This window comes from Rutidosis leptorrhynchoides, chromosome 3 (genome assembly GCF_046630445.1).
Source record: "Rutidosis leptorrhynchoides isolate AG116_Rl617_1_P2 chromosome 3, CSIRO_AGI_Rlap_v1, whole genome shotgun sequence".
In the NCBI taxonomy this organism is placed as follows: Eukaryota; Viridiplantae; Streptophyta; class Magnoliopsida; order Asterales; family Asteraceae; genus Rutidosis; species Rutidosis leptorrhynchoides.
The window spans coordinates 14,825,259-14,833,351 of record NC_092335.1 but is presented as its reverse complement, the minus strand read 5'-3'; positions in this window follow the sequence as shown (position 1 = coordinate 14,833,351).

The window sequence follows — 8,093 nt, the reverse complement described above, 5'->3', positions numbered from 1 at the left end:
GTCCATAACATCAAGTCTATAACACCACGACAGCAAGTCTAACAGCGGAAACAACAACGTCTAAGCACCAGAGAAATATATGCTTTAAAAGTCAACATGAATGTTGGTGAGCTATAGTTAGTAATCAGTAAAGTAATGTAGACCACGAGTTATCGTATTCAAAACAGTATGTAAAGTATATGCTTATCCGTGGGCACCCAGTAACTAACTTAACGTAATAGTAATACCCCCTAAAAGTACACTTGGCGAGTGCGTATGTCCTCGAAGTATCAAACACCTGTTAAATGCTAGCGCGACTAGCCCGAGTGGGGATGTCAAACCCTATGGATCCATATCTAATATTCGCGTTCACCGGTTCAAAACCAATGATTAAACGTTACCGTGCTAAGGGGAATCTTTATGACGTTATATAACCCACACATATGTAAAGTTTAAGTACTCGTGTCAAGTAAGTAAAACATAAAAAGCGCATGTATTCTCAGTCCCAAAAATAGTATAAGTAAAAAGGGAAGCTATAACTCACAGTGATTAAGCAGTAAAAGTCGATACGAAACGTATGCAGGTAGTAAGTCGGTTCGAAAGGTCGTCAACCTAAGTCAAAGGTCACTAGGTCAGTATGTTGTCCCAAAAGGTTAAAAGTGAATAAATTAAGTTTAAGTGTCATCATCGACATCATCTTTATCATCATCATTCATCAACACTAAGGTAAGTTTAACAAGAATAGAGATCGAAACAAAAGGCTTACTTCAGATAGCTGTTACAACCTCTATGCAAATCGAAAAGACGCGTAGTCAGTGGCTATGGCTCTGTATGTGAGTCCTCTAACCGCTGACCAATTTTCAAAACCTAAATCATCTTTGTTTGACTGTGGTGACGGTTTAAGTGCGAGTAGGTCAGAAATTTCAGCACAACGTTACAAGGGCGTAGTGACTTTCGGAAGGCTATAAATCCTAAACCGTATATTGGATTAAGTCGAGGCCTAAACGAGAAGTCATCTACTCGAAACGAACTATCTGAAAATCAATTTCCAGAAGCCCAGGAGTCTGATCAGACCCCGAAAAACAGCAAACAAGTGTTCCGGTGAGGTTCTTGGTGCTTGATGCTCATCACGGTTCTCATCCTTGATGCTTGTAAGCTTCAAGTGTACAACTCTTTGATGTTTTAGCATCACTTTGACCAAGGTTCAACCATCAATACACAACTAAGAGTAAAATCTATCATTCTACAAGTTTTGAACATCAAGATTGCCTCTTTATTGTATAAATCCAATAGAGCTTCAACCTTTGTCCATTTTACACAAGTTCATGCATCTATATCATATGTGATGATGAAGACTTGATCTTTATCATCACAACAAATACCAAAAGGTTCCAAGTAAGTGAGATCTATAATAATAACTTAGATCTCAAGTATTAAGAAAACCCTAAGCTAGAAAGCTTGGATCTCTTACAAGATTAATGAGACCATAAGCTAGAAAGCTAAGATCTTTAACAAAATAATGAAAGTAATGAGACCATAAGCTAAAAAGCTAAGATCTTTAACATAATAATGAAACCCTAAGCTAAAAAGCTTGGATCTTTAGTGTTCTTGAAGATCTTGAAGCATAAAGCTTGGATCTTTAAGATACATGAAGATTAAAAACACAAGTTTGAATCTTTATAATAAAATAACAAGATTAAAGTTAAAAAGATTTAGATCTACAAAATAAGTGAAGATTCAAAGCTAGAAAGCTTGAATCTTCCATGTTCATGAAGGATTCAAACCCAAGTTTGAATCTTTAAGATATAACAAGATCAAAAGCTAAAAGCTAGATCCATAAAATGATGATGATGATGTCGTGTAGATGAAAGGAAGTAGAAGAAGAAAAAATCAAAAACTTACACTTTTTAGAGTGAGAAAGACTAGAGAGAGAATTAGAGAGTAAGTGTGTGTAAATTGCAAATGAGATCAAGTGTGAAATGAGTGAAATAAGGCTTGTATTTATAGGTGGTGAGGAGGTGGGAGGGGTGTTTAGGCCGTGGGTTATGGTGGGAGACAAGGGGGACACCTTTTTGCTTTTTGATTAATGGTTGTCTAAAGTTGGTGCTTATGTTAGGATCCCATGCAACATTAAGGATAATGCTTAACAAAAATGCTAGTATGTTCTCTCTAATAAATGGGCATTTGTCTTTCATTAATATGGGTCACTAACTTATTTAAATTGGGCTAATTAAATAGTTCACTAGCTAGTGTAGGGTGGGCTAAAGTCCAACAAGGTAGAAAGTCCAACAAGACTAACTAGTGTGCTCTAGTAAGTTTCTAAGCGTAATTAAGCATCCAAAAACCCAAGTAATTGTTATTATAAAATAACAATTAGTATTTCGTAGTCGTAATATTCTGGTTACAACAAAAGTTAAACGTGTACACAGTACGCAGTTCGTTCTAAACGTCAAGTGACACTAACGGTCATAAAGGCTTTCGGGGTTCAAGTTAAGTAACTGATAATGCTAAAAATGAACATATATTTCATAGCATTATCCCTCAAGAAAGACAAGCTTTTAGTTGCAATTGTTCTATTTACAAGTGATATTCATTTAAATAATAAAAGGTGAAGACAAAAGACAGATTCGATGATTTGAAGACGCAAACGACCAAAAAGCTAAAAAGTACAAAGTACAATCCAAGAGGTTCAATTTATTGATAAGAAACATCTAAAAGTTACAAAAGTACGAGCCGCAAAACGCAAAGTACAAGATATTAAATAGTACGAAAGGACGTTCGAAAATCCGGAACCGGGACTAGAGTCAACTCTCAACACGCGACGCAACGGACTAAAAATTACAAGTCAACTATGCACATGAATATAATATAATATATAATTAATTCTTAAAATTATATATATATTATATTATATATTAAAAACGTCGGCAAACTAGTGTACAAAGGAGTGTGAGCTGGAACAGCCCTCCATGCGATTGCATGGGAATCAGGAATCAAAGCCATGCGATCGCATGGCCCTGAAATGCTGGCCACATCTATAAAAGGCGACGAATTCTGAACGAAAAAATCATCCTTTATCAATCTCTCTCTCACAGATATATATATATATATATATATATATATATATATATATATATATATATATATATATATATATATATATATTAATTTTAATTTAAAAAAAATTAAGATTAATAATAATAAGGTTATGTTAGCGAATGTTGTAAGTGTGTAAGTCGAAATTCTGTCAGTGTAACGCTACGCTATTATTAATCATTGCAAGTTATGTTCAACCTTTTTAAATTAATGTCTCGTAGCTAAGTTATTTTTATGCTTATTTAAATCGAAGTAATCGTGATGTTAGACTAAATATTAAAGACGGGGTTATTGGGCTTTGTACCATAATTGGGGTTTGGACAAAAGACCGTCACTTGTGAAAATTAGACTATGAGCTATTAATGGGCTTTATATTTGTTTAACTAAATGATAGTTCGTTAATTTAATATAAAGATTTACAATTGGACGTAATTATAAATAACCACATACACTCGATCGGACACGATGGGCGAGATATTTATAAGTACTAATAATCGTTCATTTGATCGGACACGAGAATGGATTAATAGTCAATGGACTCATTAAAACAGGGGTGGATTACATACAAGGACACTTGGTGTAATTGATAATAAAGTATTAAAACCTTATTACAGTTTAAGTCCCCAATTAGTTGGAATATTTGACTTCGGATATAAGGATAATCTGACGAGGACACTCGCACTTTATATTTATGACTGATGGACTGTTATGAACAAAAACCGTATGGACATATTGAATAATCCAGGACAAAGGACAATTAACCCATGGTAATAAATTAAAATCAACACGCCAAACATCATGATTAAGGAAGTTTAAATAAGCATAATTCTTTTATTTCATATTTCATTGCACTTTTATTTACTGTCATTTTATTTATTGCAATTTTATTTATTGCACTTTAATTTATCGCACTTTTAATTATCGTACTTTTTAATTATCGTAATTTTATTTACTGTCATTTTTTATCGCCCTTTAAATTATCACACTTTTATTATCATTTACTTTACGCTTTAAATTAAGTCATTTGTATATTTAATATTTTACATTAGGTTTTAATTGCGATTAGGTACACTGCCTATAAGTGTTGTAGCAAGGTTTAGGTAGATCCACTTTATTAATAAATAAATAACTTGTGTAAAATTGTATCGTATTTAATAGTATTTCGTAGTAAATATATAACTATTTCGTACACATCTGCTTTAACATCAAGTATTTTTGGCGCCGCTGGCGGGGAAACTTATCAACGCCGAAAGCGAAACGCTATAAAAAAAATTTAGTTTTTTTAGTTAATCTTGTAAAAATATATAAGTTTTTAAAATATAAAAAGAAATATATATATATATATATATATATTTTTTTTTTCTATATTTTTAAGTATTTAAATTAAAAAGTTTATATTTTTATTTTTCTTTTGTTAAAAATTATGATTAATAAGTAATTTCTTTTTATAAGTTTTTATTACATTTTTTATATAAATTAAAAACAGAAATTTAATAATCAGAAAAAAATAGTAAAAAGAATCGGGCCTGGTACTGTAGCAGCCCAATTTGTGATCCGAAATTCAGGCCCATGCGATCGCATGAACCGGAAGCTTAAAATCCATGCGACCGCATGGCTCTATCTGACACGCCAGGTTTGACCTGGTACTGCATTAATTACGGAGTATTATTAATTATTATTATTATTAAACCCTAATTAGGGTTAATTATTATATTAATTAGTTTTAGTTTTATTTATTTTGTATTTTTAAGTTATAATTAGTTTTATTAATATAATAAATTAATACTTTTATAAAATAATAATATAAAAATAAAATTTTTATAAAAATAAGTAATTTTATTATTTTTTATATCTTTTTATAAATTGTATATTTTAATCATTTATTTGTATATTTTTCGTTCGTTATTAGTTTTAAGTGTAGTATTTTATCGTAATTTATTTTTATTTCTAGATTTTTTGGCTTTGCCGTAAAATCCCTTAAGTGCTTTTTCTTTAGACTAAGATTTAGGTGCTTTAGAATTTTGCGACGCCGTTTTAAGATTTTAGTACTTTTTAAGTTATTGCCGTTTTGAATTTAGAATTCCTTTTAAGCTTTAATACCTTTAGACGTAAGTTTTAATTTTTAGTTTTTAGGCTTTTAAGTTTCGACGCTGCAATTTTCTTATTTTTCGACGCTTATTTTATGACCTTTTATTTTTTGACGTTTTTCGACGTGCTCTTTTTCTTTCTTATTTCTCGACGCTCTAGTTTTTAAGACATAGAATTTTCTTTATTTTCTTTAAATTTCGACGAAAAATTATTTTAAGCGGTTAAATTGATAGACATCTAAAATTTTCTGGTTCGTAGTAATAGTTGGATTTGTTAGTGGCGAGTTGTGGGCTTCCGATTTAAAGGGTCCTGGCTACCTGCTGCATCTATTGGCTATTCGAAACGTGGGCAAAATCAGAAAAGTCTATTAATTTGATAACTTATATAATTTTTATCTTTTATAACTAATAGGATATTCAGTGAATGCACCGAGCAAAACGTTCACCACCTTTCATACGTTCACCACCTGTAACTCGATCAAGACATCTAGCCAATATTGTCGCCGTTGATTTTTCTTTAGAATCATCATCCAGTCGACCAAGTACTCTAATTCAAATTTCCGATAATCTATTTTTTTGAACCCGACCTCACAATTGAGAATCCGGAGGATATTCAAGGACAATTCAGAGATCCTGAACCACTAATCATTCTTCCTGAACCACAAATCACTCATCCAGAGATTGTCGAGGAAGAAACCATTAAGTCAGAATCCTCTAGTGATTCAGATTCAACAATTTCAATCATGAAAAATCTGGAACCTCTAAGTATGGAAGACCAAATGAGAGCTAAATGCACTGGCCAAGGTCACGCAATTACTCAACCAGACATTAATGCGCCAGATTATGAAATCAAAGGACAAATCCTACACATGGTAACTAATCAATGCCAATTTAGTGGTGCGCCGAAGGAAGATCCAAACGAACATCTTCGTACCTTTAATAGGATCTGTACTCTATTTAAAATCCGAGAAGTTGAGGATGAACAGATTTATCTCATATTATTTCCCTGGACTTTAAAGGGAGAAGCCAAAGATTGGTTAGAATCGTTACCTGAAGGAGCGATTGATACATGGGATGTCTTAGTTGAAAATTTTCTTAAACAATTCTTTCCGGCATCTAAAGCCGTGAGACTTCAAGGAGAAATTGTTACGTTCACGCAAAAGTCAAATGAAACTCTATATGAGGCGTGGACAAGATTTGGAAAGTTGTTGAGAGGATGTCCGCAACATGGTTTAGACACTTATCAAATAGTACAAATATTCTACCAAGGATGCGACATCACTACACGAAAAGACATCGACATAGCAGCTGGTGGTTCCATTATGAAGAAAACCGCAACTGAAGCTTACAAAATTATTGATAACACTGCTTACCACTCACATGAGTGGCATCAAGAAAAAGATATCGTTAGATCATCTAAAGCGGCTAGAGCCGATTCTAGCCATGATTTCGATTCCATGTCTGCAAAGATAGATGTTGTCGAGAGACGAATGGAAAAGATGACTAAAGATATTCACTCAATACGAATTAGTTGTGAGCAGTGTGGAGGACCACATTTGACAAAAGATTGTCTCAGTATTGAACAAACAATGGAACAAAGAGAGAATGTTTCATACATGAACCAAAGGCCTGAAAATAATTATCAGAATAATTATCAACCGCCAAGACCAAACTACAATCAAAACCAGAATTATAACCGAAATATTCCATACAACAATCAACAAGGTCCTAGCAATCAACAAGTATCTAATAATACTTACAATCAGCAAAGACCTATTTTTCAAAATAAACTACCACAAACCGATGATAAAAAGCCAAATTTAGAAGATATGATGTCGAAGCTAGTTGGATCTCAAACGCAATTTTTCACATCTCAGAAACAAACCAATGAACAAAATGCTCAAGCATTTAGAAATCAACAAGCTTCAATCCAAAATCTGGAACAAGAAGTAAGCTACCTAGCAAGGTTGATAGGTGAAAGAAAACCGGGAAGTCTACCTAGTGATACAAATGCTAACCCCTGGAATGAAACAGCTAAAGCTATTACCACAAGAAGTGGTATTACACTTAAACCACCTGAAATACCTGTAATTTCTGATGACTCTATTCCTACTCCACAAGAACAATAACCTGAGCAAGATAAGGAAACAGAACCGGTAGTTGAAAAGATTAATGAAGATAACACAGTTAAAGCTAAACCTTATGTTAAACCATACCAACCACCGCTTCCTTACCCGAGTAAAATGAGAAAAGAAAAACTTGAAGCCGAGCAATCTAAATTCTTGGATATGTTTAAACATATAAATGTCAATCTTTCTTTCATTGATGTGATATCAGGAATGCCTAGATATGCTAAATTTCTGAAAGATCTAATCACAAATAGAAAGAAAATGGAAGAACTCTCGGCTGTTACTATGAATGTTAATTGTTCTGCAGTGCTGTTGAATAAGATACCAGAAAAACTCTCTGATCCAGGAAGTTTCACAATTCCATGTTTTCTGGGTAGTCTTAGTTCAATAGAAGCATTGACAGACTTAGGTGCTAGTATAAATTTAATGCCGTATTCATTATACACTAAACTAGACCTTGGAGAATTGAAACCAACACGAATAAGCATACAACTAGCCGATCGATCAGTAAAATATCCTAGAGGAATAATGGAGAACATGCTAGTTAAAGTTGGTACTTTAGTATTTCCAGTAGATTTTGTTATTCTGGACATGGAAGAAGATTCTCAAGTTCCTCTCATATTAGGAAGACCATTCTTAAACACGGCTAAAGCAATAATAGACGTGTTCGGTAAGAAACTGACCCTAAGTATAGAGGACTAGAGTGTTACCTTTTCTGTTGATAGAGCCATGCAACAACCGCAATCTGCAGATGATACATGTTATTATATTCAAACTATAGATTCACATGCAGAATTGTTAG